Below are 11,880 nucleotides of genomic sequence, written 5' to 3' on the forward strand. Positions count from 1 at the left end.
ATACTATATTAAAAATTGCAAACAATAACAAAAATAGATATTTATTTATTGAAATTTCAACTTAAAATATATTTTCAACTTTTAGCTGAAAAAAATTACATCTCAATCTTCTACTTCATAAATTTGACTAGCAAATTCATGGATAGTGACTATCGCCCTATTCTTTTTTTAGCGTTAAACAAATCTTGTAATAATAGAAACATGATAATAAACTCTGAGCAAATATTATATTTATTATCTCCAATTACTCGACTGCATGTTGAGAAGGCCAACTCGGATGCTACACTTGAGCATTGAAATGCGAATACGTCTATCGTAATTGATGATAAGATTACATGTTGTTTTGAATTTTCTTTAAACTATTATAAAATATCTAATTTATCTTTTATTTGAAAGATCTGATTCAAAAAAAGTTATTGATGAGCTTCTGAACACTTCTTTTTCTTTATATTTATGGCGTCTTAAAGTTTGTAGGAAGTTAATTCCAATGATTTCTCAACCAAATGGCTCTTTCTCTTATCCCTGTTCACTATAATACAATTGAAATATTTTCTGAAGAGATTGCATCACAAACGTTCTTTGATCGTCAACACACTTGTCCAAAAATTTACCATTATATTCAAAAAATATTTCTAATGTCCTCACTTTGAATTGGGTCCAATAAAGTTGCTAGACAATGCACACCCAAAATTTTTTAAATTTATTTTCTAAGCTTGAAACAAATTTTAAAAATTATAATCATCTCTATGTTCAACAAATTTATAAAATATATTGATAATAAGAGAAATGAAAAGGGGGAGTGATAGGGTAATGAATGTCATAAAATTTTTCAACTGTGTTTTTAAATATTTCTAATAAAGCAGTACATTTAGTAATAAAATCTCAATCATTTTCTTCAAGTTGAAAACAAGATGCAGCAATAGAATTATAAAACGGATTGAGCATATTTTTATGCGATAATATTGTGTAAGGAAATGATAAAGATAATTTCAACGAGTTTCAATGATAGTAGAAAATTTTTATGTCTAGCACCATTACTTTCACATAAATATTTAAATTTTTTACCATATCTTTGTTGACACATCAATTTAACACAACATTTGAATTTTTCTATCGTATTACAACTATTATCATCGAAATCATCTTTAACGCATAAACTAATTATATGACATGCACATCTAACATGAAATAATTCACCAATTAACATCGATATGAGAATGATCTTTAATTGTCTTATTACGTCATTATTATTTGATGCATTGTCCAATGCGATGAACATAATTTTATTCTCAATATGATAATATATACAAATATTTATGATATATCTAGCAATTCTATAACCAATGTGTGTTTTATCTAAACATTTTAAGCTTTTTTTTTTTTTTTTTTGCAAACACTAAGTATCATCAATCCAACGACATATAATGACAAGATAAGATTCGTTTTTAACATTACTCTAAATATCGATTATCAAATTAACACCATACGATTCGAAAGATGAATAACTAATGATTTTTTTTTATATTACTTATAAGTTTCATGACAATATTTCCTAAGTGTATGTAAGGAAATATTAAAAAAAAAAAAAAAACATGGTTGAATAGTGGTGATAAATTCGACAAAACCAACATGCTCAAAAATAAGAAAATGTTGTTCACATCTAACCATAAATCTAGTAAGATCTCTATGAAAAATTTCAGCAGTTATTACAAAATTTGATCAAGTTATAAGATTTAGTTGTTGTTGAGTTGGTTCTTTACCACGTAGTTGCAAAGTTTGTTAATCGAAATTATGTTTTTTAATCAAGTGTTTTTTGAATGTTCTGGTGTCACTATCATAACCATCCGTTTTATATGAATAAGAAGTTTTGCATATTTTAGAAATTGCAATAAAATATTAGTACCTTTTTTTTTTTGTTGGATTTCGAAGTGATCTAAAATTTTTATTTGTTTTGCAGGACTAGATGCCCTACTCTCAACCGTGGCGGCTGTCCCAATCGAACCAATTTCATCTCCAGTGCCCCCGTCATCATCGACCAAATGTTCTTCTTCATCTTGTCCATCAAAATCGTCACCAACATAGTTCTTGAAGTTCAAATTATCTTCAAACTCGAGAATCATGTTAAAATTAGCAATAATTTTACGAATACCACGGCTTGAAGAAGAAGAGGTCATCGCAAAAGATAGGAAATGAATTTTAATATACAAAAGAAATAAATTATATGGTAGAAAATTGGAGAGACGATTGAATTGAATACCTAAAATAAACATTATAAAATTGCAAGAATGGTTATATATATTCTATTTTATTAAAGTTCAGGAAATGATAGTACTTAAGAAGGATAACAAATTTTTCTTCAAATTTTATTCTTATATGATACTAATATTACACTTTTGTTTTTTGTTTGTTTGATTTTTTTTTATTTCAACACACTTTTATTTTTAATTTTTTTATTTCAACAATTCAAATATCAATTTACTCTCTCTATAATTTGTCAAATTTCACTTTAGTCTATCGATAATTATAAAAAAGACTGTACACACAAACATCGCGTGTGCAGAGTAACTAGTATATATATATATATATATTAAAAAACCGGTTTCGATTTTACACCAATTCCGTCTGGTCTGATTCCGGTTTTTTAAAAACAGCCGGTGGCTTGGACTGGTTTCAGCTCCAATTTTTACAAATCCGTATCGAATCGATTCTTAACCAGGCAGTTCGTGTCTACTTTCGGGTTGAACCAAACTATTAAGCATGCGTAGTTGTCACCTACATCACAAACAAATGTTAGAGGCGATGGAGCGTCGAGGGTTGCCCAAAGTAAAAACTCTGACGCTCAAGTTAGTAAATAATTCACAAATTTTATGAAAGTTGGATAGCTCAAATAAATAAAACAAGATAGTGTCCTTGAATTGTGAGGGTGCTCATCTATTTATCGATTTTTAGGAATGGTTGGGGGTCTTGGAATTTTGCTCACACTTTGTGCTTTAATAGTTTTGATTGGTCAAATAATTAAACTGGACTTATAACTCATCCATATATATGTACATATGTATGTATGTATGTATGTACGGAATTGTTATTGGTATTGGTATTCAAAAAAATTTTCCAAAAATTTATTTTCATACTCTAATATATATATATATATATATATATATATTTATCTTAAGAGTACGTAATTGAAAGGATTGATTATGTAATAATTATGAATGTGTATGATTTTTTAGTAGTCTTTTTTTTTTTTTGAAAAATTAATTTTTTTAGTAAATAAATAAGTAAGTTTGTCTTAAGCTAATAAGTGACTGTTTGAGAAGAATGACGAAAATAGATAATCTGATCACCTAAATGGCATCTTTTATTTAATTTCTTTTTGTGTTGCTTTATCAATTTATTAAATCAAAATCTATAATATATTATTAAGTTTGAGACACTTAGAGTAACTAATTTTTTTATGTCATGGTGTGTTTTAATAATTATATATATTAATAAATTGTTAAAACATTAATATAATTCACATTTAGTTTAGTGGGTAGAGTTTTTCTTTTTTAGATATCAAGTTGTAGGTTCAATTCTTGTTAATGTTTTTTTTTAATTCCTTTCTTTTTTCTATTTATTTTTTTAATTCTTATATCGAAATTTTAGTGTAGTCTCTTACAATTTCTTATAATTATATTTTGATCCTCATTTAAATATAAACCAAATGAATTATAGAAAATATTAAACAAGCACACAAGACGTGCGTCGGTGCACTAGTATAAAGAGTGTGTGTTTTGAACTAGAAAACCGCTAAACTAATCCGAGGTCGAGTTATCAAAACTGATGATGCCCCGGGAAGACCCGGGTCATAGATACCCGGGTCATTTCATAGATACCCAGGTCATGGATAGTGCCCGGGATAAGAACACAAATTGCATTCCTGTGTCAAGGAGGATTGGGGAAATGGGGGCTCATAACAGGCCGAGCCATTGAATACTGGGGATATCTCCTTCCAGGGATATTGGATACCCCGGGTCTTCATACACTTTCACGGGAAACATTCCACTCAGATCGTCTCGATATAAGTGTCGCATTAATTGCGCCGATCTAGTAAAATGTGCATGGCCGCCCTATTTCTGACAACAACAATGGATTGCTAAAATTAAGTGGGCTGAGTGTGACTACTACAAGATTTGACATGTCAAAATAATAGGGTATAATCAGCCACACTACTGTAATTAATGCAAAGCACAAAAGACGAGGTCATCATTGCATCCTCTACTATAAATATCAGGTTCTTATATTTATTATGGATCCTTCAGACATTAACCTACACATTGAATACTCATTTATTATTCACCACTCTGCACACTAATATCACAATCATCACTTGATTACATTGGTTTCTTGCTCGAGTTCTCTACTGACTTAAGCATCAGAATGGTCACGCCGGCTATCCCTCCGGCGCCCATTCACGTGGTTATTTTCTCGTACGCAGATTCTTAACCATATTCGAAGATAAAGAGGTCCAGTTCATACGTCCAAATCACTTTTCTTCCGATATTTTGATTGCAAACCCGGTAGAGTGTTTGACCCGACTCGTTCATTTCACCCGTATTGCATCATTGGCGCCGTCTGTGGGAAATTTGAGTTTTAAGACGTTGATATGACGCCTACTAGGAGAGCCAACCAGGACACTTCCCGAGTTCCGGAGGATAACCATACTCATCTCTCTGGGGCTGGAGTTCCCCCACCCAATGGTCCTCAACCCACTATCCATCTAACACCTGAAGAGTTGACCAAAATTGTAGCTGATGCTGTTAAGACAGCGATGGCAAATAAGACTCCTAATCATTCTGTTCCACTACAAGAAAAACCGGAGCAATTGCAAGGTAGTCAAGAAGAGGAGAGGGAATCAAGCGCAGGCTCCAAGTCTCCCACTGTTGCGGAAGAATTGGAGGAGTTGAGGAAGAAAGTAAAGGTGTTAGAAGGGCAGTTTGTTTCCAAGGATGGTGCTCCAGTTATAAAAGGTTGCCCATTCTCTAATATTATTATCCGGGAATCATTACCCGGACATTTCAAGTCCGCCAAGATCAAGGACTATGATGGGAGTTCTGATCCCGAGGAGCACCTTGCTCGCTTCGAAAACATGGCTATGTTACATTGTTACGGGGACCAAATCAAGTGTAAAGTATTCCTCACCACCCTCGTCGACTCTGCCCAAAGATGGTTTGAAGGGCTGGCGCCCCAAAGTATCAATTGTTTTGAAGATTTCCAAAAGGTATTCTTGCATCAATTTAGCAGTAGCAAGAAGTACAAGAAGACTGCTTTCAGTTTATTTGAGATAAAACAAAAGCAAGACGAAACCCTCAGAGCGTATCTCAAAAGATTCAACCGAGTGGCCCTGGATGTGCCAGCCTGTGCACCCGAGACGAAAACTACAGCGTTCATGCAAGGGCTATGGGAAGGGGATTTTTTCCGATCCTTAACTAAGGAATTGCCCGTGAATTTCGAAGATCTCTTATCCCGTGCAGAGAAATCCATTAATATGGAAGAGGCGCAAAACCAAAAGAGGGAGGCTTTGAAGAGAGCTAGAGGAGATCGGATAGCTAAGCCTGACGAAAGAGCTCCCAAGAAAGCGGCCCGGGACATTTATCTCATGTACCTTTGAGAATTGCTCGAGATCGAGAGATTCAAGAATGTAGCTCGGACGTAGTCTCGCATCTCGAACCAGTAGCCAGAACACCAAGACCGGAGCGGAAAGGGTACTGTACCCTTCATAAAGAATGTTCTCATAATACAAATGAATGCCGAACTCTGAGAAAAGAATACAAAAAGCATTCTGAACCGGAATCTCATCCCTCCCGGGATGAACCTAGATCACCACCTTGGGTGTATCGTCGCCCCGGATTTAATATTCCCAAAACCTCGGTGGGTATCTCGAGTAGAAATGGAAGAGCAGAAAGAAGTTCTCGAGAGAAGAAAAATACCCAAGAGAAAAGGGACCCTTCCCCAAGCCGAGGAGTAATAAAAATGATTTCGGGAGGATCCACCGATGGCGATTCTAACCGGGCTCGGAAAGCCAGGAGCAGGAGGGAATGCTTGGAGGTCGATAGGATAAAGAGATACGAGCCGGTCATAAGATTTGGACCAGAGGATCTCAGAGGAGTTAGTTTACCCCACAATGACGCTCTTGTTATTCATGCCCGAGTGGCTAACTATGATGTGTTGAGGGTATTTGTTGATAATGGCAGCTCCGTTAATGTTATGTTTAAGGAAGCCCTGGTTCAAATGGATTTACATGAATATCAATTAGAGGCGGTTGAGACTGCCTTGTTTGGTTTTGCTGGACATGCTGTGTACCCTGAGGGGGAAATTATTCTACCCTTGACCCTGGGCACTGGAGATCTAAGGAAGACTGTGATGACTTTTTTTACAATAGTGGATGCCCCATCCTCTTACAACATCATATTGGGAAGGCCAGCCATGAATGAGATCAGAGCTGTGGCTTCTACTTATCATCAGAAAATCAAATTTCCAGTACGAGGACATGTTGGGGAAGTCAAGGGGGACCAACCCTCTTCTCGGAAATGTTATGGGGAGACGGTACGAGTAGATCAAAGGAAGGCAAGGAAGGTAGGGAAGGAGAAAGAGTATCAAGAAGGGGCCAATGAGAGGGAAGTGCATTTTGTGCAGAAGAGGAGCAAGAAGTGGTGGAAGTTGAACCTGGAAAGCATATCCGGGTGGCCCGAGATATATGCGCATCTACTCGGATAAATCTCTTAAATTGTCTAAAAACTAACATTGGTGTTTTCGCCTGGTCTCAACAGGAACTGACCGGGATCTCGTCCCAAGTGACCGAACATAAGTTGAATATCCTCCATGGATCCCGACCCGTAAAGCAAAAAAAGAGGCATTTTGGCCCTGAAAAAGATAAAGTGATTGAAGAGCAAGTGGAAGAGTTACTGAAAGCCGGACATATCAGGGAAGTCCAGTTCCCAACCTGGCTATCAAATGTTGTTTTAGTCCCAAAATCCACTGGGAAATGGAGAATGTGCGTTGATTTCAGGGACTTGAATAAAGCCTGTCCTAAAGACTGTTATCCACTCCCCCGGATTGATTAGCTGGTAGATTCTACCTCTGGATGCAAATTATTAAGTTTTCTGGATGCATATCAGGGGTATCATCAAATCCCTTTAGCTCTGGAAGTTCAAGATAAAGCCAGTTTCATCACCTCTGGGGGCACCTTCTGCTATGTTGTCATGCCTTTTGGATTGAAGAATGCAGGGGCCACGTACCAACGCTTAATGAATATAGTCTTCCACAATCAAATTAGTCGAAATATTGAGGTATATGTGGATGACATTCTAGTCAAGACCCGGGAAGTATCTAGTTTCGTTGATGATTTGGCCGAGACCTTCACCACCTTAAAACAGTACGAAATAAAGCTCAACCCGAGCAAATGTGTGTTCGGGGTCAGGAGTGGTAAATTTTTGGGTTTCTTAGTAACTGACAGAAGAATTGAGGTCAATCCTGAAAAAATCAAAGCAATAATGGATATGCCTTCTCCTCAAGCCGTCCGAGATGTGCAAAAATTAACCGGGAGGATTGCTGCCCTCTCATGTTTCATCTCCTTATCTGCTCATCGGAGTTGTCCATTTTTCCAGGTCTTAAGAAAAGCACAAAAATTTGGTTGGGACGATAGATGTGAACAAGCTTTTCAGGACTTGAAAAGACACCTTGCTGAATTGCCTATTTTGGCCAAGCCCGAATCTGGAGAAAAGTTGTGGATCTATCTCTCCGCTACTGAGTTCGCTGTTAGTTCTGTACTCGTCAAGGAAGAAGGGGCCGATCAGAAACCAATATATTATGTCAGTCATGCCCTTCGTGGAGCGGAATTAAAATACAGTGAATTGGAAAAAATAGCATTGGCTCTGGTAATGACCGCTCGGAAGCTGAGGCCTTATTTTCTCTCGCATCCCATCGTGGTCCTCACCAACTCTTCACTCGGAAGGATCATGACTCGCGCTAAAGTTTCTGGAAGAATGGTTAAGTGGACTGTGGAGCTTGGGGAGTATGACATTGAGTACAAACCCCGAGCTGCTTTAAAATCTCAAGCATTAACAGATTTCTTAATTGAAATGATTCAACCGGTGGAAAAAGAAGTATGGAGAGTGTTTGTTGATGGTGCCTCAAATTTATCAGGATGTGGAGTCGGGGTGGTCCTAATTGCCCCATCAGAAGAGAAAATCAAGCTGGCTCTAAGGATTGATTCCAGGGTCACCAATAACGAAGCAGAGTATGAGGCTGTCTTGGCAGGGTTGCAAGCTGCTCAGGAAGTAGGTGCTTCTCGGGTCATTATTTATTCTGACTCCCAGTTGATTACACAGTAGATCAAAGGGATGTACGAGGCCAAGAATGAAAAAATGCTCAAATATTTGGGGCTCATCACTGCCCGGGCAGCATCTCTAACCGATTGGAGTATCGAGCAAATTCCCCGGGAGGAAAATGCAGAAGCTGATACCTTAGCTAAATTGGCTGCTTCTATGTCAGATATAAGTACCCGGGAGGTTCTCTGTTTCACCCAGCTATTGCTCTCTATTGATGAAAAAATACCATCGATCCAGAAAAGCTCGTGGATGATTCCCATCATTGAATATATAATACATGAAAAGCTCCCTGAAAATCGAGCCCAGGCTACAAAAATCAGAAAGAAAGCATCCAGGTTTGTCTTTTTGAATAATGTTTTATACAGATGATCCTATCAGGGCCCATTACTCAAATGCTTATCAGAAGACGAGGTAGAGTACGTTCTCCGGGAAATACATGAGGGATGCTGTGGTGAACACCTCGGTGGAACAGCTCTGTCTCGAAAAGCTATATTGGCTGGGTTTTGGTGGCCTCGGATGAATCAAGATGCTGCCCAATTTGTTCAAAAATGTCAAGGTTGTCAACACCATTCTAATTTTTATCATCGCCCGGCAGCAAATATGCAACCAATCTCCGCATCATGCCCTTTCGATCAATGGGGTTTGGATATCATGGGCCCTTTCCCGATAGCCCGAGCACAGAAAAAATTTCTTCTCGTGGCTGTGGATTATTTCTCTAAGTGGGTAGAGGCCGAGCCATTAGCTAAAATTACTGAGGATGAAGTTATGAAATTTCTTTGGAAAAACATTGTTTGCAGATATGGCATCCCGAGAAGATTAATTTTTGATAATGGAAGGCAATTCCAGGGAAAGAAGATCACCTCCTGGTGTCAAGAAATGAAGATTATTCTATCTTTCACCTCCGTAGCTTACCCTCAGGCTAATGGCCAGACTGAAGTAATTAACAGGATCATTGTGCAAGCACTGAAAGCTCGACTCTATGGGAAGGGTAAGGACTGGGTGGAAGAATTATCGAGTATCTTATGGGCATACCGAACTACACCGCGATCATCTACTCAAGAAACACCCTACAACCTTGTTTATGGTTCAGAAGCAGTCTTACCCGTAGAAATCGGGCAATCTTCTATTCGGATAGAATCTTATCCGAGCAACAATGATCAATTCCGGGCCATTGAACTTGACTTAGTGGAAGAAAAAAGAGATCGGGCAGCCATTCGAGTGGAAGCTTATCGTAGCCGGGTGATGAAATCTTACAACAAGCGTGTTTGGCCACGGAATTTTCAAGTTGGGGACCTGGTTATGAAAAAGATCAAGCCAGTAGGTGATGTGGGAAAATTAGAAGCAAGGTGGGAAGGACCTTTCAAAATAACTCAAAGAGTCAGTTCAGGTGCAGCTTATTATCTCAAAGATTCTCAAGGACGCATTCTTAAAAGACCATGGAATGCTTTTCATTTAAAGAAATATTACGTTTGAAAGCACGTGTATCTATTATTTCTTCATCAAATAAAGGAGTTGTTCAAAAATGTCTACTTAAGTCCAGGGACCCGTACCCTGGCCCGGTGGACCCGTACCTCGGTTAAATCTTAAGTCCAGGGACCCGTACCCTGGCCCGGTGGACCCGTACCCCGGTTATATCCCAATTCTGTGGATCTGCACCCCGACCTAAGAGTGTTAGGTGAAGATCGATTAAAATTGACCAGAATACTTGAAGCAAAGTACAACACGCAAGAATATCAAGTGCGGCAAATGAAAAGCAGAGTATTTTCATTAATACTAGGAAAAATTTACAAGGTGCCCGGAAACCCGGGAATAAAAAAAGGGGCAACAAAAGAATTTAATCTACAAGGGGATCCGGCTGATCTTCCTCTTCCTCTAGCAAGGACGCCGCGGCTTTTTCCAAATCAGGGAAATCCTCTCGGTCGGCTAGAACCAGGCCTGCCTCTTCAAATTGTTCCAGGCATTTGTTGAAGCCTTGTTCGAACTAAGGAAAAGCCTTATCGGCCACCATCTTCTTAAACTCCCGGGACTTCAAGAAGCGAACCGTTTGTTCTTCCTGGGTTTTCTTTATCAAATCAACGGCAGCCTGAAAGTCCTCAGCCCTGACCCGGGAATATTCCGCTTCCGCCCTCGCTGCCTTCGTCTCCGCCCGGGCTTCAACAAGTTCTGTCCGGATCAAGTCCATCTGTTGTTGCCAAACAACCTTCTCCCGGGCCAGAACATGATCGTGGAGATCATTCAGCCTACCCACCTCCTCTTGGAGTTTGGCATGCGTCTCCCGGGCAAAGGTGGCTTGAGCATTGGCCCTTTTAGCAGCCTGAGCCACTCGCTCAAAAGCTGACATGAGCATTTGCAAGCCCTGAAAGAACAGAAGATTAAAAAAAATGAATATAAAATAAAATGATAAGTAGAAGGGGGAGACTTACAGAGAAGGACCGAGTCACTCCTTCACACAGGAGTTCATTAGGGTGAATGCCCCGGAGATGTGTCACCTCATCAGGGCGTAAAAGACCTCGGATCATCTTGATGAGATCTGAGCTAACGTCTTCCCCAAAAATGTTAGGAAGGACCCAAGGCCTTCCTCCTGAAGGACCAGCAGAGGAACCGGTGAAAGGAGGGGAGCGGACGATCTCCTCGGGTTCATCCTCCACAACCACCGTTTCAATGACCGGCTCAGTTGTGACTTTTCTCTTGCGGGTTACGAGAGGAGCTGAGTCCTCTTCATGAGTGGTCTCTTCCCGGAGGGGGATCATCTCTGCCCGTGTATTAATTTCCCCTTCCAACCGCTGCTTCTCAACTTCCCGAGCTTCAGCCTCTGCCCGGGCTCGACGCTCTTCATTCTCTTGAGCCTCCCGGGACCTCTTTTCTGCCCGAGCCTTCTTTTGCTCGGCCTTCTTCTTGGCAGCCGCTTCAACCAGACTGGCCTTAATCATATCTTCTTCAGCTGCATCAATCAACATATTAGAAGAATTTACATACAAGAATAAAAGAACTAGGAGAAATAATTTACCAGCCTGCGACTCGGCTTGATCGTATTTATCAATAATCTGGTCCACCAGGTCTTTAGGTCGGGACCCAATCCCATAGAACACCAGATTATCTCCCCCGATCAGCACGGAAGATTGGAAGGATTGCTTTTCCAAAGCATCCCAAGCTCGCGTAAAAGGAGGAAGAAATTTATAGTCTCGGGGAAGCTCAGGTTGTGGAGGCAAAGAAGAAAAAAAGCCTGTTGCACAGGTTGGAGGAGAGGGGAGTTGTAAAAAGAAAAACTTTGTTTTCCACCCCTTCAGTGAGGAAGGGATGTCATTCAAAAACCGATAATGCATTTGAGCCATGAAAGAAAAGACCCCGTCATTAAATCGGCAAGAGTAAAAATAATGGAAAATAGAAGCATTGATTAGGAGGGATTTCATGCGAAACAAAATAAAAGTGGCAGCCATAATGCGAAAAGCGTTAGGGTGAAGATGATTGATTGGGAGCCCAAAAAACCGGGCGATTCCTTCAAAAAAGTGAT

This window comes from Primulina huaijiensis, chromosome 6 (assembly GCF_012295235.1).
Source record: "Primulina huaijiensis isolate GDHJ02 chromosome 6, ASM1229523v2, whole genome shotgun sequence".
Lineage (NCBI taxonomy): Eukaryota > Viridiplantae > Streptophyta > Magnoliopsida > Lamiales > Gesneriaceae > Primulina > Primulina huaijiensis.